Genomic DNA, 22,316 nt, shown 5'->3' on the forward strand with positions numbered 1-22,316 from the left:
TTGGAAAGTGAAAACGAGAGCTGGGTGTCATTGCTTTTGGCAAAATGGCCTCCATACCTGATGAATTAAGTAGTTCCGCTTTCTGACTTTTATGCCTCCCTACTGCACCCCGATCATGCTCAACCATCAAAGCTGTCACTGATCTGTTTCACATCCACTATGCCTCATCAAGAGCCAACACAGGTTGTGTTACTGAGCTATGGATTAGCCTATGCTTCCCACGGTAGCCATTAATTTGAAAATGAATGTCATCTTGTGTATTTTATAAAAGAAAGAAAATTAAATAAATGTATGATCTACACACCTTGGAGATCACATTCCTTCCTTTTCTGACCTGTCCTAATTCATAAGTTCATCTGGACATGGCTCACCTTTTACTTATTATAAACGAGAAGTAAAAATATGGAGAATAGATAGATCAGCTGTTTGAGTATTCCTTGCAGATAGAAGCCATAAATGATGGCTAGTCCCCTTGAAACTAGGAGAGATAGAGTCTACCTCAAGCCAGCAAAACATTGCTGTTCCCATTGCCAAGCCGTTTATCTTTCTCTTTTCTTACAGATGTGTATGTGTGTGTGTGTGTGTGTGTGTGTGTGTGTGTGTGTGCTCGTGTGTGTGTGTGTGTGTGTAATCAGACTAGGTAGCTTGTGGTAAGCTTTATTTAGCTTTCAGAATCAGGCACCAATTCTTGGTATGTCCTAATTTCTGCATAGGGAGTGTATAATGACTCATGGCATGGCTATCACGCTCTAAGAATACTCTCCTCAGTCTCTACTTCCCAAAATGCCTCACAGTGTGTCCTAGATCTCACTGAAACATCTAAAGGTAGGCAAGAAGAGGAAAAGTATAAATTCTACTTATTGCTTGGGAGTGCATTATCTTAATCTCACTTCAATATCTAGATACCAATCACACTGTATCATGAAGAATCCAACTGCAACATCTAACTTTACATTTATACGTCTAAAAGGATATGGAGAATATGTACACAAATTCAAAATGTTCAAATCCATCACTACAGGACAGATTAAATACAAGCTGAATTAAAAGGGAGAGAGAGAGAAAAAGAAAAAAAGGGAGGGAAGTTGGAGAGAGAGAAAGAGATCATTGTGCAGAAAGATCAGGCTTTATTAAGAATAAACATAAAACATTGCCTTTAATTTCTTTGTAGTCAAGGAAAACTATTTGTGAGATTGATAAACTTGTCTTATGTACTTAAAAAAAACCCTCCACGTTGTTTAGCAAGAAAAGCCCTTTTTCTTTAGTTCTAGCTCGTAAACAGATGGTACCAGATCTACGCTGAATATTCTAGACAGAAAATGCATACTCACTTTCATTCATCTCATTTGAATCTATCAGCCTCTGACATCAATTAATTAGGATTTCAAAACAGTTTGGCTAAGTTATCACTCCAAGATACAGAGAAGTATTGTATTGTTTGGAAATAACAGTAGAGGGTTCCTGTGATGTGTCCAAAACTAGATTGCATTTGGCAACAGAAAAATGAAACTCTGTGAGCAGAAACAATAGCTGAAACCAACTTCCTCGTTTCTTCAATAGCACAATCAGGATGTTCAGCATGATTATTTTTGCACACAGCTTTCTTCTTGTCCAGGAATTCCAATAGGGAACAGGCCCCTCAGAACACCTCAGCTCAGTCTGAATTGGACACATTTGTTCAAAGATGAGCTGGAAGAGTTCAGTTTCTGAGAGGAGAAGATGCACAGGGCCCCTTCATTTTCTTCCCCTGCCTTTGGATTGTGTATCTTACTTGACAGGCTTATCTGTAAATGGGACCCAATGAGGGAGTCAAGGTCTAAGATCACCACATTGTTCTTCCAGATGAACCAGTAAGTGTCCATGAATTGAGAGTTGATGCCACCATTGCATCATCTTGTGTGCCCCAAGTCTTAGAGTCCAGTGGGTAAGGCCCTCAGCCTTCCTTTCTTCATTGTTACCTTCTAGTCTCAAGTGAGCCTCTTCTTTATCAAAATCTAATTTTGGGAACATTGTTAATGGGATTACAAAAGTTTGCAAGACTTTTGGTAGTTTATTAATTGGAAATAGGAATCTCACCACCTTTCTTTTCTGGGTTGGCTTTGAATCAAGATCTTTCAATCTCGGCCTCCTGAGTAGTTAGGATTATAAGCATGAGCCAGGGGCTCTCTGGTGGAACTAAATTTCTAAAAGTTCTGATACAGTTTAAAAGTCACTGCTTTATGGCTACAACTGAATCTCAGCTGAACATTTCTCGGAGTATTTTTTAAAGAGTCAAAGCTGCTGAAAAAAATAAGCAAAAACAAAACAAACAAGCAAAACGTCCTCAGCTGAAGTTTCCATAAGCTTTCAATAGCTCACCTCTCATCACATAACCAAGTGATACCTACCTTCTCTATGAGTATGAATAAAAGCCAAACCCTTCAATTTTCATAAGTAATAGCAACTTGTCATGAACGTATTAGCATCCGTATGTTGGCAATCTAACACACATGAGGCTTCCCACAATCAATATCACATTCATTAACTGCTTGTGTGCTGACAACTCCCAAATACTCACAAATATTTACCAAGATATTACCCAAGTTTCTCCTTTACTTCAGTGTCTCCTCAACAATTTTACATGGAAGAAAAATCAATGAATAACACGAATCTTGTCCAAAATGTATCTATTAATATTGGTTGCATGAAATCTTCTTGTTCTTTGCTGAATCAAAGAAATCTTTTAGAGGCCAGGGGAAGTAGACAATTCTACATTCCTCTGGTCAATTAGTACTGCAGCAAAACTTTCCTTTTCTGAACCTAATTCTGTATAGAGTATCTTTTCAATATGTATATAAATTTTATTTTATTTTATCGTACTGTTTTGCCAGTCCTTGGGCTTGAACTCAGTGGCTGGGCACTGTCCTTGGGCTTTTTCAAGGCTAGAGCTATACTACTTGAGCTATAGTACCACCTCTGGCTTTTTCTGTGTATGTGGTACCAAGGAATTGAAATCAGGGCTTCATGTACGCTAGGCAAGCATTCTATCACTAGGCCACACTCCAGGTCTAGTGTATTTTTTTTTCTAGATCAATTTTTCTTTAATCAATTTTTTTCTTGCATTTTCTTTCTTTTATTTTTGCCAGTCCTGGGTTTGTGCCAGTACCAAGCTGTTTTGATTATTATAGCTCTGTAATAGAGTCTAAAGTTTGGTATTGAAATTCCTCCTGCGCTGTTCTTTCTGCTAAGAAGTGTTTTTGCTATACGGGGTCTTTTATTATTCCATATGAAATTTTGGATTGCCTCTTCTATTTCTTTAAAGAATGACATTGGGATATTGATGGGTATTGCGTTGAATTTGTAGATAGCCCTTGGCAAGATTGTCATTTTCACCATGTTGATTCTTCCAATCCAAGGAGCATAGGAGGTTTTCCCATATCCTCAGTTCTGCTTTAATTTCCTTTTTCAGGGTTTTAAAGCTTTCATCCAAAAGGTCTTTTACATTTTTAGTTAATTCCAAGGCTGAGAATATCTATCATGCAGAAGATTTAGGGTATCTGTGTTACCATGCCTTGTGGTCAATGGGAAACTATAACTTAATGGGAGCAAAACTAAAATGGCCTAGACATTTCTCTAATGTTTTTTTTTTTAATTTGGAGGTTAAGTATGGGATATTTATAAGTGCCAACTTGACAAAGGATGGACTTGTGTTGCCTAATTTTATGAGACAACTTCATGGGGCTAAAGGATGCCAAAATAGCTGGTAGAGCATTTCTGGCTGTGTGTGGGAGGGAGTTTACTCAAGTGTATAACTGAGTAAAGATTTGAATAAAGATTAACATAAAAATCATTAGAAGGCCCAATTAGGACAAGAGGAGGAATTCACTTTCTGGAATTCGGTTGATCTGGAATATCTACCATTTGTCGTTGAACATGATAACTTCTGATTCAGAGTCCTAACACAAACTCCCTCCATATCTCCTTCCCTGTCACTCTCTCTTGGTGCTCAGGCTTTTGGACTTGGACTAAGCTGTGATTCCTGAGAAGTCTCAGCGACTTCTCTGTGTCTATAATTTTCTCAGCCAAATTACATAACAAATTTCCTCATAGATAGGTAAATAGTTACATAGATAGGTAAGTAGATAGGTAGATAAAGATTTTAATTATCCAGATAATTATTTCTCCTAGCTACTCAGTTGGAACACAGGAGGATTCCAACTGTATTAGATGGGGTAAATAATTGAAAGTCAAGAGAATTTAGGAAAGTTGCTGAAGTATATGAAGTCATTATAGAAGGTATTAAGAGAAAATGGGGCAAATGACTGGGACACAGAGAGCACTGCCATTTGAGAGCCAGCATCTGGTAAAGGAATAACCCAAGTCAAATGACATCAATTCCAAGAGAGTGGACCTACAGAAATAGCCAATGGGAGATTAAGAATAAGGAAATGGTCAAAAAAAGGCAGAGGACACATGAGGATAATTACTCTGAGAGCACAGGAACTGAAAATTGCTTACTGGATTTTATTATTAGATAATTTGTTCTTTCTTTCTTTCTTTTTCCTTTTGCCAGTCTTGGGCTTGAGCTCAGGGCCTGAGCACTGTTCTTGAGTTTCTTTTCCCTTAAGGCTAGAACCCTACCACTGAGCCACAGCACCACTTTTGGCTTTTTCTATATATGTGGTACTGAGGAAATGAACCTGAATCTTCATGCATGCTAGGCAAGCATTCTATCCCTGGGCCAAACTCCTGACCTATTAGATAATTCCTAGTGATAACACAGCAGCATTTTTAATGGCGTATAAGAGAACAACTCCAGTTTCAAGGACCAAAGAACCACTGGGAAATATAATTTTCAGATAAATAAATGGAGAAAAATAGCTATTCTAATAAGTATTCTAGGTTAAAGGGAACAATAACATAGGATCCAAAAAGCAAATGAAGCATTATGTATTGGCACATTTTGCCAAATTCTCTACCATCATTCTAGGGTCACCGTTGCTACAATGGAAGGTCATTCTTGACACATCAAGCCATAGTCCCTATAAACTACTCATTCTAAAAGGGGATTTCTCATCTCTAGAGACTTCTAGAGGCCACATTTACATTTCCTTATAGTTCAGCAGGCCCTCATACCATCAATTTTCTTCCCTCAGTTGATGATTGGATCAACAAGAGTATACACAATGGAATCCTATGCTGCTGTTAGAAAGAACGACATCACCCCATTTGTAAGGAAATGGAAAGACTTGGAAAAATCATATTAAATTCTGGTTTGATAGGATGAGGGGCATCTGGGTTGGTTCCATAGCTTTACTATGGTAAATAGTGCTACAATGAATATCGTTGTGTTAGTGGATTTAGTATGTCCTTGTTTCTATGTTGAAAATGGGAAGGAAAAACTGGGAGAGAGTGAGGGACTCTAAGTGAGATACTACATTGAAAATGGGAGGGAAAAACTAAGAGAGAATAAGGGAAGGAGTGACATTGTCCAAAAAGAAATGTCCTCTTTATCTGACTTACATAACTGTAAGTCAATAACAATAAAATGCATAAGAAGAAATAGAACACATAGACATAAAAAAGAAGTGAAGTTTCTGACTACTAATTCTAGTATTTTTATATCCTTCATTTTTGAGATGAAGGAGAGAAATCAAACACTGGGTTGGTATTTTATATAGCGTTTTGAAGGATTAGGATGAGATTTAAAAATATGGAAAGATATAGCCCACTGGATTCGGATTTGGAAAAATACTGGCATCTTGTTGCTTATTTTATGTCTTCACTCACATGGAGTAATAATAATTGCAGGCTTTCCTCAGAAGTTTTGCAGATGCAATCTACAATCCTGAAGCTTTAGGAAGAAGGAATAATTAATGGTTACCTTTCCAGGGTCAGTGTTAATGCGTCCTCCTCATTTTTCACTTCTGCTTTTACAGAAGATTTATTAAAATTTTGTGCAAATTCTTGTCCAGAAGTTTTCTCTTGAACTCTTAAAAAAGTCTAAGCTTAGTTAGGAAATGCAGTTTATTCTGCTGACTCCTTGTATTTCTATTGATTTTCTCTTACAGTTTCCCCTTTTTTTAAAAAAAAAATTCCTCCAATGACAGTCATTTAGTCTCTTAACATTGTTGCTTAACCATTCATTCAGAGTAAGTTTGTATTCTTCCTCACATAATTGTCCTTCCATGTTGGAAGCGTGTCAAGATTAATCACTATGTCATCTCTCTGTAATGTAGTACAGATGCAAATAGGGAGGTTGAAGTGTCAAATCTAGCTTTGCCATTTGATAACCATGCTTATCAAGATACTTAGTGGTAAGAAGTTTGGCTTTGCCAGTTTTAAAGAAGAAATGATTTTTTAATATCACAAGATTATTGTAGGAATTAAAATCACTGCTATAAAGTCTGCCAAAGACTTGTTGGCTGTGAGTTGGCACGTGAATGTGATTGTGACTGTCCAGCCTTTACTCAGTCTGGTTATTATATTCAGACTGAGGTAACATGCTATATAATGGAGCTAATAGATACAGAGCCTAGGGAGAGAATTCATTTCCTTGATGAAAGCATTCTTCTTCAGTATGCCCACAATGACATCAGATTTGTCTGTAGCTATGTTAGTTCATATTAAACTTGTGGTCAATTGAAATACCCAACTCTTCCACATCATTTTAATTTTGTTCATATGAAATGATGGTATTTACCTTCAGATGCAGCGATTTATCCTTAAGCTAAAGTTCACAGTGCAGGTCTCAATGCATGAATATGTTGAACGACTTTGAGGGAGTTAGCTGGATGAGTTTTGCTACTCAGCTTTGTTGACTTTGCAAATACATCTGTTTCCTTTCCAATGTCCTTTGCCTATGGTTGACACAGGGCACAGGTTTGCTTTTTTACTTTTCCCCTGCAGAGCTGGGATAATTTTCAGATATAAAAGATTCCAAATTATTTTAGGATATGAGCTCCCAGAGGGATGCTCTTGAAAGGGCCTAGAAAAGCTCAATGGTAATGGTATGGCAAGAAAGCAGGTGGCTACCTTTCATTGTTCGTGCTTTTGAGAGGCCTTGCTTTCTTGGAGGTAAAATTGATAATCCCCTAGTGGAAGATAATGACCTAAGACCTTTCCATTTTATTTGCTAGAATGATGAGAAGAAAAAAAGCTGATTCACATGGTTTCCATTTCTGAAGGCTTCCCATATCCAGTTATTTCATATGAGAACTTCCTCTTCACGTAGGAATGAAGAACATATACACTTGTCAGAATTTCTGTGTTGCTGTCTTAGGCTACTTAATGGAAGAATGCTGCTATAATGGAACATCCCATGTTGTGCAATACATAAAAAATAGAAATTGATTTCTTACAATCTGGGTTTGGGAAGATAAAGATGTTGGCATCTGCTTTATGACTTATTATAGCACTCTCACATTACAGAAGGCAGAAGGAAAAGAGAGAACAAACTCACCATCTCAACTCCTTTCTTGTGGCATTAATCTGTTTGTGAGGAGGAGGCTTTATGACCTAAGTACCTCCCAGTGGACTGTATTTCCCAGTACTATTGTGTTAGGGATTATGCCTGATGTCTGGAGAATACTTTTCAATCATAGTAGTGGCTTTTCTGTTTCCCAGCAATATAGGTGACTATATTATTCTCTTATCTCTTATCCATCTCACCTGTGATTAAATATAGGAATTTTACAAACTTCATTGACTTTTAATTAGATTTTATTTTTTAAAATCCAATTTTATGTGTAACATAGAAACTAGCTTGATTAAAAGTCTCAAATGAAGTAGATACATCACTTTAGAACTTCAATTACTTCAACACAAAAGTAGATAAATAAATAAATAAGAGTCCTGATACTCAGAAGCTTGATGTTTCTCCTGTTATGAAATGACCTATTTTCCCAGATATGGCTCTTTGATTGGTAAGTCTAAATATTAACGTAACATGGACCCATCACACTAAACATAATAAAAAGATAAAGCTTTTCAAAAAATGTATGGTAGACTGAGTAACAGAAAGAACAGTGAATAAAACCGGCTTTGATATCTGGGTTTCAAAAAACGCACAAATACAGCAACACGGTGTAAAAACAAAAACAAAAGGCAAAACAGCAAGAAACCTCGTTTCCATTTCTTTGAGTTCATCTGGATAAACATCATTTTATATGATTGTATGCACATAGCCACTGAGCCTTTGTAATTCCTACTTTTTTGTCTTGTATGCAAGTTTATCTGTTTTGGGGAGGAAAAGGGGGAGGAAAGAAATAGTGGGACAAAGAGTGAACAAATGCAGGGGTGATACTCACTAGACAGTATGTTGAAAATGAAATATACAACTTGTGGGGAGAGGAGCTAGGTGGGAAAAACTAGGAGAAAATGAGAGAAGAGGATACACTGTTCAAAAAATGCACTTATTAACTTACCCCTCTTTACAATAAAAATAAATAATAAAAAATAAAAATAATTATATGCACAAAGATGTATTGTACTCCTAATAAGACTTCTGAATCGAAACTCTTTTGAACAGCTATTTAGTAAAAAAATAAATAAACAATAAAAAATGCTGGGGTATTGGTGGCTCACACCTGTAATCCTAACTACTCAGAAGGCTGAGATCTGAGGATCATGATTCAAAGCCAGTCTTGGCACAAAAGTCCATTAGACTCTTATCTCCAATTACCCACCAGAAAAGTGGAAGTAGGGCTGTAGCTCAACATATGCTCTTAAGCTAGCCCTACGCTGAAGAGCTCAGGGACAGACCCAGAGTTCAAGCTCCATAACTGACAAAAAAGAACGAAAATGCACAAAGATGTCTAAAGATGTTTTTTATGAGTCTTCTCGTTCATCTGAGCATTTTGTTCCAACTCTTTCCTTGTAGCTCATTTCTTTGAACTTCAGTGACATTGTGACATCTTTCATGTTCATTTCTGTACCTAACCTTTCTTTTATGCCATCAAATAGGATTAGCTTTTTTTTTCTAACTTGAAACAAACTTCATTTGACCTTGCTCAGAATCCTAGCAGTAAGGCTACAGCTCTACCACCTGAACCATAGCACCATTTCCAACTTTTACTATGTATATGGTACCAAGGAATTGAACCTGGGTCTTTGTGCATGCTAGGCAAGCATTCTAGCACTATGCCAAATTCCTGGCCCCCGCCTGTATCATTTTTAAGTGAAATGAGTCAACAGACCTGGCCCACATTCACTGTTTCCTGCCCTAGCTCTTTGCTTAGCAGGATGTTTACTTTTTCCCACACAAAGCCATTCAAGGGAAATATTTACTTATTTTTTAGGATTTAGGGCCAAATAAGAGTCTGTACTTCAAGTAATAACCTAGTATTTGGAGTAAAGATAGAATGTATCCTATATATCCAGACTTTAAGTATCTGAGATATCTTTATACCTGGAAGATAGCAATAACAACTAATAACTATCAGTGTTTAGTATTTTAGGTGACCTTCAAAATATTATGTGTGAAACATCTTATTCAATCTTATACCAGATAAAGAAAATGAAATTTAAAAAAGATAAAACAAAACAAACTCACCCAAATTTGTATAGGAAAAAATAGAAAAGCCAGGATTCAAATCTAGATAGTCTGACTTTATGAGTAATCTTACCACTTCTGCTCCAATAGTTCGTGTGTATGTGTGTGTGTGTGTGTACTCATTTTATGTCTCAATAAAAGCATGAACTATTATAAGATCTTATGTTAATGGAAGGAGAGGTGCTGGTTAGTCTACACGTGACTATTACGATGCATTCTTAGAGGTGACATAAAAAAATCACTCACCAATGTGCCATTAATTCAACTATTTATCAAATATAGTATTACTGATCTCTGTGAGAAATCAGAAAGCTGAAAAAGAAAGGGAACTGAGACCTTCACACCCAACCACCAGAGTAATCCTTAGGGTACAGGATTACTGCTCGAAATCACTCTGGATGGCTTTCCCAGATCTTTACAGAGGCTGATGGATAAAGGCTTCTCCTTGATGAAGCCAATCTGTAAAGAATGGAATAAGTTCTCACTTCATTAAATGTGTGTAAGATAACATATAGCCACAGGGAATGCAAGTTGGAAAACATGGCATTAGAAACAGAACAAAACAGCAGTAACAGAACCTAAGGAATAGAAATTTATAAACTGCCTGAGAAATAATTCAAACTAAAAATCTTTATTTCATAGATTTTAAAAATTGTAATTAATAGAGGGGTTACAGTTATATTCGCCAGATAGAAGGTGCATTACTTCACACACATTGATATCCCTTCTCATGTTATTGTCCCCATTCCCTTCCTCCCACCCCCACCCTCATCTTCTTCTCCCTTCCTTTTCCTATTTCAAATAAACAAATAAGAGTATATACAATATACCAGATAACAGGGTAAGATACTTCAAACTAAAAATCTTGAAAAAATGTGCTTTTAAGAGAAAGAAGACAGCTAAAGAAAATCACAGAACAACAAATGAATAAGATTAGTTCAACAAGGAGAAGCCATAGAAAAGAATTAAAGATTCTGGGCTTTGGTGGGTCTTGACTATAACTGTAGTACTTAGTGGGTTGGGATCTGGGACTGTGGTTCAAATCTTCAGGCAGAGAAATCCATGAGCAACAATCCAGAAGAAGAGGTAAGGCTCAGGTGGCTGAGTGACAGCCTTGAGTGAAAAAGCATGAACACACACACACACACACGCATGCACGCACACACTTACACATAGAAATTTTAGAGCACAAAACACAGTGACTAGCCAGGTGAGGTGGCTCATGACTGTAATCATAGCTACTCAGGAGGCTGAGATCTGAGGATCAAGGTTCAATGTCAGCCCTGGTACAAAAGGACTCTATCTCCAATTAACCTTTAGAAAACAGGAAGTGGGGGTTGGTTCAAGGGTAGGGTGGTAGCATTGACCTGAAGAGCTCAGGGACAGGGCCCAGACCAAGTTCAAGCCCCATGATCCACAAAAAAAGAAAAACAAACATACAAAAATATCACAGTGACTGAAGAATTCCATGGAGAACTTCAATAGCAGAGTACCATCAAAAGAATTAGTGAAATTGAAGACAGGACATTTGAAATTACCAATTCAGAAGAACACAAAGAAAAAATAATGGGGAAAGTGAAAATTACTTATGGTAATTGTAAAACATCATTAGCTGAACTAATAGATGCATATGGGTATCCAATGCATTTAAAAGTATGACAATACCTTGTTTAAAGGAATAATGGTAGTAAACTCACCTGCATTGGAGACAAAAAGTAACATCTAGAACCAATAATATAAAAAAGCTTAAATGGATTAAAATACAGAATTCTTCATGGAGATGCATTATAATTAAATCTTCAAAAGTCAAAGATAGTTTGAAAGCAGCAAGAGAAAAATGGCTTGCCACAGAGAAGACTGTGCTATACCATGAGATTATCAGTAGGAAACCTTACTGGACAGGAGAGTGTAGACTGACACATTCGAAGTATTGAAGGAAAAAAAAAGGACTTTACACTAATTTCAGGATTCAATCAGAAGAACTAATTTGCACCTGATAGATATCGAAGAAGGAAAAGAACAGACAACTAAGGGTATAAGAAATATATCTCATGTAATTATAGCAGAACATTTCCCAAACATTCAAAAAGAAAAGCCCATCTTGGTACCAGAGGATTATAGAACACCCAAAAGGCCAGACCACAAAAGAACCTCCCACTGCCACATTGTGATTCAAATTGGTTTAGTAGAAAACAAGGGGAAGATACTTAAATCTGTCATAGTGAAAACTGATCACCCATAAAGGGAAACCCATCAGAATAAACGCAGAATTCTCTGCTGAAATCCTAAAATCAAAGAGGAACAGTGCTCAAGCTCTGAGTTCTGGCCTCACAATTGATAAAACAATAATAGCAGCAAACACCCCCCACAAAAAAGCACACATTCTAAAATAAAAACAAAAACAATTTATCACCACCCAATTAGCACTACAGAAGGTACTCAAAGATGTCCCACATACAGAGAACCAATATGAACATGAAATTGGCAGAGAAAGCTAACACTACCAGATGGAGAGATATGTATCAGAAGAAGAGAAGAGACACAGCGCATAAAAAGAGGGGTTAATGTGACAGGAATTATCACATATATCTCATTTCTAACAATATCAATGGGCTCAATTCCCCAACTAAAAGACATAGTGTAACTAGTTGGATCAAAAGACAGCACTCAATTATCAGCTGTCCACAAGAGACACATATAACTGACAAAAACAAAGTTTTGCTTACGGTGAAAGGCTGTAACAAAGTCTTTCAAGCAAAAGGCCTTCATAAACAGGTCAGAGGAGCAATACTAATTCCAGATACAACAGATTTCAAATTAAAATGAGTAAGATGAGACAAATAAGGACAGTCCATATTAATAAAGAGAACTCTCCACCAGGAAGACAATTCTCAGTATCTATGCACCCAATTCTGATGCTCTGAACTTCACCAAACAAATACGACATGACCTAAAAATACAAGTATACACAGATCCAAACACATCAGTTACTGGTGACTTCATGTCATTGTCATCTCTGGATAGATCATCCAGGTAAAAACTCAGCAAATAAATGACTGCTTTGACCAGCTACACCTAACAGACATCTATAGAATTTTTCACCCTGAAAAATTCTGTTCACAAGTTTATGAAGTTTAATGAAAAGGAGCACAAAAAATACCAGCTCCTTTGGGACACAGCAAAGGCAGTACTCAGAGAAAAATTTATAGCTCTGAGTGCCTACAATAACAAACTGGAAAAATCGCAAACCAACAATTTAATGTGTCACCTTAAGCGCCTGGAAGATGAGCAACAAACCAACCCTAATCCCAGTAGAAGGAAGCAAATTATTAAAATCAAAGCAGAATTAAATGAATTGGAGACCAAAAAAACTATAGAAAGAACCAACAAAACAAGGAGTTGGTTCTTTGAAAAAATTAACAAAATTGACAGACCCTTAGCAAATCTTACCAAAAAAAGAAGAGAGCATATCGACATAAACAAAATCACAGATGAGAATGGTAATATCATGAGAGAAATTACCAAGATCCAGAGCATCATGAGGGAATACGTTTCAAACCTTTATGCCAACAAATTGGAGAATCTACAAGAAATGGATGAATTTCTAGCCAATATTAGCATACCCACACTGAACAGAGAAGACCTAACCCAACTAAACAGGCCTATTTCAAGCACTGAAATAGAAATGGCAATAAGAGACCTTCCACCTAAGAAAAGCCCAGGGCCAGATGGATTCACAGCTGAATTCTATAAGGTCTTCAAAGCAGAGCTCACACCAATACTCCTCAAGCTCTTCAACGAAATTGAAAATGAAGGTTCTTTACCAAACTCATTCTATGAAGCCAGTATAACCCTCATGCCCAAACCAGACAGAGATTCATCAAAGAAAGAGAACTATAGACCAATTTCTTTGATGAATATTGATGCAAAACTCCTCAACAAAATACTGGCCAACCATCTAGAACAACTCATCAAAAAAAAATCATACACTATGATTAAACAGGATTCATCACAGGGAGGCAAAGCTGGTTCAACATACACAAATCAATTAATATAATTCAACACATCAACAGGAATAAGGATAAAAATCACATGATTGTCTTAATAGATGCAGAAAAGGCATTTGACAAGATCCAACACCCCTTTATGTTAAAATCTCTGGAGAAACTAGGAGTCCAAGGAACATTCCTCAGTATAATAAAGGCTGTGTATGAGAAACCCACAGCGAGTATTATACTTAATGGCGAAAAGCTAAAGCCATTCCCTCTAAAATCAGGAAGGAGACAAGGATGCCCACTCTCTGCACTCCTCTTTAACATAGTATTAGAATTCCTAGCCAGAGCAATAAGGCAAGAAGCAAGCATAAAGGGGATCCAAATAGGAAAAGAGGAAGTGAAACTCTCCCTCTTTGCATATGACATGATTCTGTATTTAAAGAATCCTGTAGACTCTACTCCCAAGCTGCTTGAGCTGAATCAAAACTTTGGAAAGGTAGCCTTCCTATATGGCAACAGTGAGAGGAACGAGGCAACAATCAGGAAAGCAACTCCTTTTGCAATAGCCTCGAAGAAAATTATCTTAACTAAGAATGCAAAGGACATTTTTGATGAAAACTTTAAAACCCTGAAAAAGGAAATTAAAGCAGAACTGAGGAAAAGGAAAAACCTTCCATGATCCTGGACTGGAAGAATCAACATTGTGAAAATGACAATCTTGCCAAGGGCTATCTACAAATTCAACGCAATACCCATCAATATCCCAATGTCATTCTTTAAAGAAATAGAAGAGGCAATCCAAAATTTCATATGGAATAATAAAAGACCCCATATAGCAAAAACACTTCTTAGCAGAAAGAACAGTGCAGGAGGAATTTCAATACCAAACTTTAGACTCTATTACAGAGCTATAATAATCAAAACAGCTTGGTACTGGCACAAGAACAGGCCTGAAGACCAATGGAATAGAACTGAGGACCCAGATATTAAACCACAGACCTATGGCCACCTAAACTTTGACAAGGGAGCCAAAAAAAAATAGAATGGAAGAAAGACAGCCTCTTCAACAAGTTATGCTGGCAGAACTGGTTAAGCACCTGCAGAAAACTAAAGTTGGATCCTTCTTTGTCACCCTGCACTAGAATTAACTCCAAATGGATCAAAGACCTCGAGGTAATAGCCGACACACTGAAAACTTTACAAGAAGGAATAGGAGACACACTAGGCCTCCTTGGCACAGGTCGAAACTTTCTCAATAAAGACCAAGAAACACAACAAATCAGAGAAAGGCTGGATAAGTGGGACTGCATTAAACTGCAGAGCTTCTGTAGGGCAAAGGACATAGCTAATAAGTTAAATAGGAAGCCCACAGAATGGTAGAAAATCTTCACTAACAATACAACGGACAAAGGCCTCATATGTAGAATATATCAACAGCTCAAAAAATTGAATCATTCCAAAACTAATCTCCAAAGTAACAAACATCCCATTAAAAGATGGGCCAAAGACTTAAAGAGAGTCTTCTCTGAAGAAGAAACAAAAATGGCTTATAGATACATGGCCATAAAAAAATGCAAACCAAAACAACTCTAAGATTCCACCTCACTCCAGTTAGAATGGCCAGGATCAAGAAATCTAATAACAACAGATGCTGGAGGGGATGTGGCCAGGAGGGATCACTACTACACTGTTGGTGGGAGTGCAATCTCGTTTCAACCACTATGGAAAGCAGTATGGCAGTTCCTCAAAAGACTAAACACAGAGCTCCCCTATGACCCAGGAATTCCACTACATGGCATTTACCCAACCGTCCAGAAACAAGGGCATACTAAATCCACTAGCACATGATGTTCATTGCAGCACTATTTACCATAGCAAAGATATGGAACCAACCCAGATGTCCCTCAGTTGATGAGTGGATCAACAAAATGTGGTATTTATACACAATGGAATCCTATACTGCTGTCAGAAAGAAGACATGGCCCTATTTGTTAGGAAATGGAAAGACTTAGAAAAAATCGTATTAAGTGAAGTAAGCCAGACCCAAAAGAACATAGGCTCAATGGTTTCCCTCATTTGTCATAATCAGTAGAAACCTTGGGCTCTCCTAGCAGAGATTTACAACAGAGCAAAACCTAGATACATAAGGCCATACAGCGTGATGCTAAATGAAAGGACCGTGCCTTCTATCTGGTGAATATGATGTAACCTTTCTATTAATTACAATAAAAATATATGAAAAAAATTCTGTTCACAATAGACCACATCATAGGTCAAAAAGAAAAATCTCTGCAAATTTGAGAAAATCAAAATTACACCTTATATCCTATCAGACCACAATGGAATAAAATTAGTGTTCAACAGCAAAAGACATCACAGAAAATACTCAAATTTATAGATGTAAACAATACACTTCTGAATGATTAGTAGAATATTTCTAGAATTCAATGCATATGGACATAGAAAATACCAGCTCCTATGTGACAAAGTGAAGGCACAGAGCAAAGTTTCTAGGTATAAATGCCTGCATTATTATTTAACTACTTACGGTTCTCTGAACTGCTTTGGATATGTTTATTTTGTTTTCCCAACTCCACAGAAAGGGATTAACTCATAAATTTATTCTATATCCACAGTGAAAAGGTATATAGTGTCACACTTATAACTGGGCACTGTAGATGCTTCCTTCATTGATCCTTTGGGGAGCCTTTGTAACTAGACAACTAAAGTAGATGGAAGAATGGAGATAGAGGACTGTGGGAAGATAAACACAGAGCCAAGATGAGGATAATAATAAATGGAACCCTCACAAGACCACCTAGTAAATGTAAATACCCATCAGTTTGCTCTGTAAGCAAGTGCTCTGTGGCAGTTCCCATTTCATGACATTACTAGGGGAAGGAAGACCTAGTTAAGTTAGATCAATGGCTTATGCCTATAATCCTAGATATTCAGGAGGCAGTAATTAGGAAGATTGTTTTAAGACCCATTCAGGCAAAAAGTTTCTAAGACCTCATCTTTCTCAATAAAGAAAAAGTTTGGCATGATGGTACTTGCCTGTCATTCTAGCTACAGAGGAAACATAAATAGAATAGTTTAGGCTAGCAAAAAAAATCCAAAAAAAAAAACCAAATTAAAAAACGAACCCCTGGCTCAGTCCTTGGCTTGCCTAGTCTGTCTTTTACCTTGTCAACTCTGGTATCATGAAAGCATGACAATGTGATTTATTCACATGGATATTGGTAAGACTTACTGGAATTCCTTGGACCGGAAAGGAGACAGGAAATGGGGATTTAGTGGTTCATTGTATTATTTTATTAATTTGTATCATGAGACTTTTTTGGTCTCATGGTTCAAAAACATGCCAATAGCCACCCAAGAAAGAACTCACATCTGGAGACGAACAGCTGCTGATATGAGTTAGTTCAGTAGCGGCATCAATGTGGAAAAACATGAGATGAAACCAACTCGAGCAAAAAGTAGGAAGATATTCTATAATTCCTCCTCTATTCCCTGAGTAACCACGGGGGGTGCAAAAGTTGAGACAGTATAAGTTTAACTCACCAGAGCATATCAGGTTGATTTCTCAAGAATCTGTGGCACGGTATGGGGTTTCCTATTATAGAACTTGCAAATAGTTGCCTTAATGTAGTCAAGCTAAAATCTTAGTCTCAGGGGAAAAAATTCCCAGGAAAATCCCCTTAAGATAATAAAAATGACAGCAAATTTATTGAGTGGTTATTATGTGCTAGAGCCTGGCTTTTGCACTTTCCACTATCTAGTTCACATAATTTCCACAATCTAGTTCACATAACCTTCATAGTGATGTACAATGTAATAATCTTATTCGACCAACAAGTAAACAGAAGCATAAAATGAATATGTGATAGCATGTGTTCATAAATAAAGGAGAGGGGCTTTTGCCTCCCACCTCTGCACAAATATGTGGCAGGCTCTGAGATTTTGTGGCATTAAACCCAACCCTTCTGTATTCACAGGATCTTGTACCTATCTGGCATGGTAAACTTTAATAAATAAGTACCTCGTGGTTAGTTAGCTAGATTAATAAGTAAAAGTTAGACTGGCCAGTGGGTTTTATCCTTTCATGTACTCTTCCTATTCTGGGAATAGTTCTTCCTAGGATGGTGAGAAGTCCAAGATGTCACAGCACGAGGACTGGAGGTATTATCAAAGGGCTGCAAGACTGCTTATTGCTTTCTCTTGCTCTGAGTCCAGAGAGAGTTAAAGCTATTTAGCTTCTAGTTTTCTGATGTTGGGAAGCATTGACCGGGGATGCTTCTTTAAATGACATCCCAAGAGTGTGCTCTCATGGCAATGATTCATTTCCCTTTGTTTCTTTTTCTTCTATTCTTTCCTCTTATTCATTCTCTTTTCTTTCTGTTTATTTTTATTAGCGTTAAAGTTATTGGATGTATGCAAAACACAAAGCTGTTACCGTTCCAGTTTCAGTCCTCAAGTCTAGTTTATGATTTCTGGACCAAGGGAACTTAGACTGGGCCAAACCTGAAAAAAATCATCTCTCTGGCTTGACCAGACTTCAAACTTTTCTCTAAGAATCCTATGATATCTGAGGTGATGAAGACAGTATAGCTATAGCACAAACATAGCAACTTATTTTGGAAGATGTGTCTTTTGAGTTTCTGAGATTGTCTATAACAATGTCTATGTATATTCATATACATAGAATAGTTTTCATACTAGAATGTAGACATGAGCATAAAAACCAAGATCTACAAAATGCTGCTTGCCTCATAAACTATTTAATAGAATGGCAACTCTTGTGTATACAACTACTACTAAGATAATAAAATACTGTTTACTATGACTTACTTCAAAATGGTAGAGCATGCAGCAAACCATGCATATGTCAGTTCCTATAGCCAGGTACCAGTGGCTCATGCCTAGCTACTTAGGAGGCTGAGATCTGAGGATTGCAATTTGAAGCCAGCTGGGGCAGGAAAGTCCAATAAACTACTCAGAAAAGTCCAAAAGTGGTGAGTGGCTCAAGTGGTAGAGTGCTAGCCTTGAGCAGAAGAAGCTCAGGAACAGTGCTCAGGCCCCAAGTTCAAGCTTCAAGACTGACATAAACAACAACAACAAAACCTACCAACTCTATAGGTAGATGGATACATACTACCTTGATTTGCTTAAAAGATTTGCCTTCCTAATTCCTAAACTCTTTTTTTCCCCTTTACATCTGATGGGTAATGTGCTCACGTTGTAATAAAATGTGAGGGATGTACCTGTCCTGTCACAATTATTAGCTGGAAAAGGATGTCCTATACTCTTAAATGTGCTCAGGTTTCAGGCATCCAAGTTCTCCAAAGAATCCAGTACGAGGTATTTCAAAGTATTTACTTTATGTAACTGTATGTGTTAACTTTAGGTCACTAAATACTTCCTCTTCAATAACTTGACTTCTGGAAGATCACTCTCTCTCAAGATTTCTCTCATTATCTCTCCAACCTCTCCTTTCCAGAAGCCATCCTATTCTCCCTTCCTACCTGGCAGTTTTGATTCTTTTCTCACTCTCCTGGTAGCCCTTTCCATGCTTAAAGTTTCTAGTTTCCATATCACAGTACTAACTTGTGACTCTCTATCTCCTGCCTATATTATAGTCTGAAACAAGTGTCACTGAGACCACTCTCCATGGATATGCCAAGGAAATCTTAATTTCAAAGGTTCTCTGAATAAACTTTCCTCTTCCCACACCCAACAGTTATCTCCTCCTGGATGCCTTCTTTTGGTTAAAAGCAAAAGCAAAAAGTTCTATCTAAATATATGTGCAAAGCCAAGAACTATCCCCGAACCCTTCCCTCCTTGCCTCTTGAATCTTTTAATTCATGCCCACTTACTATTGCTTTAGTTCAGACCTTTTTGGTCGTTTATCTAGATTGTTATGTAAGTGTCTTAACCAGGCCCATTAACAACCCCTCCCTTACCCTACTCATTCTTTATACTATTGCCAACATGTTTTCTCAAACATATTTTTTTTATTATTTCAGACTTGTCAAAGATTCCCTCATGATACAGTTACCAAAGTCCAAGCACTTAACACAGTGTAAGCTGCATGCACCTTTATTTTGTCATAGTAATTAAAAACTCATTTCCTAGCCAGGCACTGATGACTCATGCCTGCAATTCTAGCTACTTAGGAGGCTGTTATCTGAGGATTGCGGTTTGAAGCCACTTGGACAGGAAAGTCCATGAAACTCTGATTTCCAGTTAATCAGTAAAAAACCCAGCCTGGAGCTATGGCTCAAGTGGTAGAGTGCTAGTAGCAGAAAAGCTCAGGGACAGTACCTAGCCTACTAGGGCTTGAGTTCAAACTCCAGGACTGGCACACACAAAAAGTTCATTGACTGTGGTTCCAATAGAATCATTATAACTTGAGTGCTGCAAGTGTTGTCCAAAACCTGAAGGTACAGGGCTTCAGAGATATTGTCAGGACTCAATCCTTTCCTAAAGTCTACTTTCCTCAGTGCATTTGCCTGTTTTGGCAAACAACTTTCAGGCAGCCAGGAAATATAACTACATACAACTGTGTGGTCCATGAAGTTCAAGATTCCAGAGAAATCTTTTGTGTCGCTTTCTATTCGTCAGATCTTAGGCAAGGGTTGGATAGACCTAGTTCATATGCCTTGAATTAATACAGGAAGGGGAATACAATCTTACATTGGCCCATTTTGAGCCATTTCTATCCTTAATAGCTTGTCAAGTAAGACAGTCTTTCCTAGACCACAAGTAACAGGGTAATGGGCTGCACAGAGAAAATTGTTCTCTTATCACAACACATTGTGGGTTATGTTCCGTCTCCCATTGCAACTTCCTTCCACCCAGTGAACCATTCACAGTCACTGTGCCAGTTAGTTTTAGACCGTCATGCCTTTTCTATCAATATTCTCTCTGCCTGAGATGTCTGGTAAGCTAAGCTGCTTTATTTTCCTTAAAACTTTGGTTACACTATCTTTGTTGGGGCAGCCTCTACTGACCTCTATCTTAACTCCATTTTATTTCTTCCTTTGTGCCACCACTATGATACTTGCTATTATGCTTTCATCATTCTGTGTTACACTCATCTACTATATTCCTGCTCTATAGCTCAGGGTTAGTACTATGGCATTTTATAAATTACAAGACAGGTACAGATTGGGTATTTAAACATTATTGCATTAATAAGTATTGAACAAAGGAATTACTGAGATTTCTGAGGGATAGAAACAATATTAAACCCTTTAATTTTCCTTGAATATCAGAAACATCTCTTCCTTCAGCTTTCCTTCAATCACCTGCACACACAGATACAGATGTGCAATAATTCTTGAAAAAGAAAAAGAGGGCTGCCTCTCAGAGACACCTTTTGACCAGGGGGTTGTTTTTACTGGTTGTTTATTTCTATTTTTTTTCCTCACACAGAGTTTTTTTTTAAATAACTTCAGGAATATAAGGAAAGCAGAAGGCTAAAAAAATGTGAAAGAGAGATAAGGAGGTCAGAAAGGAAAGGACAAAGGAGAACAATAGGTTCCCAAATTACAAACCCTGGACATTTCACTTTTACTCATAGTTGGCCATGTCTGGTTTGTTTTAGTGGTTAGAAAATGGTGTAATTCTTCTATTACTTGTACCTATAACCAATCATTCCTCTTTATGTAATACTCAAGCAAGTCTGGTTTTGCCTAATGTAAACAAATCTGGTTTCACCTAATATAACCAAATCCTATCAAAGAAAACATGAATCCTGCTTTGGTTTTCATTCTCAAAGGGCTATTTGAGGTCCTCAAATGAGATGTATATGAAAGTATTTTGTAACATTTAAATGCAATAGGTGCATCGATGAGTCATTAATATTAGAGAACAATGTTAGCTTGCACAACTTGAGTCACTAACATCAATTCCATAGAATTACGTTATGGTAAATGCAGATTGCAATGTTTGGAAGTTTTATTTTTATGGTGTTTTCTAAGGGCAGTAATAAGACCATGAGTACATTATTATCAGATTGTTCAATGGAACTTGGGAATTGGATAGGATATATCAAAATCTAGTAGGGAATATGTATATACATTTTTATCTAGGAAAGTGAAAGAGATAGAGAAAGAAAACAACAATGAAGTATACATAGCCAAATTCACTAATATAGATATTCTTGTTTAAAAAATTAAGTGTTTTGGTGACCTAAAATCACAACAAGCAGCAGAGAGAGGGGACAAAAGGGTTTGCATCAAATTCTAAGATGTTTCTGACTCTCATGATGATGGGGAAAAAAACCTTCCTTGGCCTTCTTTGTAGATGTGTCTGGGATGGTTAGCAGTGGAAAGAAGCCAAGCAAAGATAATAACTAGGTAAGCTCAGGATCTGGTTTCATGACTAAATAGTATTCAATTATCAAGACATCAGTGCCTTATACAGAATAAAGGATCACTAAATATTTGTCCCATGAACAGATGGATTTGTATGAGAGTCAGAGTGAAGGAGAGGGAAGAAATCACCAAAATGTGACCTTTAATATGTTGCCACAGTGAACTTTTCTCTGTTTTCTCACTTAGGATAGGAAGTAAGGACAATTTTTATACCAAAAATTAATGACAAAAGATTGCAAGGGGAATTGCTATGCTTTGTCGTCTTCCTCATCACTTTGACAGGCCATTTAGGTGGTGATAGGGGCATGAATGTGGAGTCTTAGCAAATGTAATTATGGCTTTTGTTTTATTTTATTAAAATGTTTACATGTCACCAAGCCCTTTTACACCTTCTAGCCCTTCTAGCAT

Source organism: Megascapheus bottae, chromosome 10 (genome assembly GCF_031878675.1).
Source record: "Megascapheus bottae isolate mThoBot1 chromosome 10, mThoBot2.hap1, whole genome shotgun sequence".
In the NCBI taxonomy this organism is placed as follows: domain Eukaryota; kingdom Metazoa; phylum Chordata; class Mammalia; order Rodentia; family Geomyidae; genus Megascapheus; species Megascapheus bottae.